Source organism: Myxocyprinus asiaticus, chromosome 43 (genome assembly GCF_019703515.2).
Source record: "Myxocyprinus asiaticus isolate MX2 ecotype Aquarium Trade chromosome 43, UBuf_Myxa_2, whole genome shotgun sequence".
In the NCBI taxonomy this organism is placed as follows: Eukaryota; Metazoa; Chordata; class Actinopteri; order Cypriniformes; family Catostomidae; genus Myxocyprinus; species Myxocyprinus asiaticus.
The window spans coordinates 2,004,541-2,005,170 of record NC_059386.1 but is presented as its reverse complement, the minus strand read 5'-3'; positions in this window follow the sequence as shown (position 1 = coordinate 2,005,170).

Here is a 630-nt window from a genome sequence, read left to right as displayed (position 1 = left end):
TTTAGAATATGATTCTCATCAGATTCTCTATAATACAGTTATAAGAATCATACTGTATGGACTCAGATTTTTTTATTATTACTATTATTCAGATTAGCATAAAAAAAATGTTTTTAAATGTATGATTACCTTATATACACCAATCAGCCACAACATTAAAACCACCTGCCTAATATTGTATAGGTCCCCCTCGTTCCGCCAAAACAGTGCCAACCCGCATCTCAGAACAGCATTCTGAGATGATATCCTACTCACCACAATTGTACAGAGTGGTTATCTGAGTTACCATAGACTTTATCAGTTCAAACCAGTCTAGCCGTTCTCTATTGAACTTTCTAATCAACTAGGCATTTCCGTCCACAGAACTGCCCCTAACTAGATGTTTTTGGTCAATTCTAGAGACTGATGTGTGTGAAAATCCCAGGAGATCAGCAGTTCCAGAAATACTCAATCCAGCCCATTTGGCACCAACAATCATGCCACGCTCCAAATCACTGAGATGACATTTTTTTCTTATTCTGATGGTTGATGTGAACATTAACTGCAGCTCCTGCACCGTATCTGCAACGCACTGCTGCCACACGATTGGCTGATTAGATAATCGTATGGATGATTATTGGTGCCAGATCT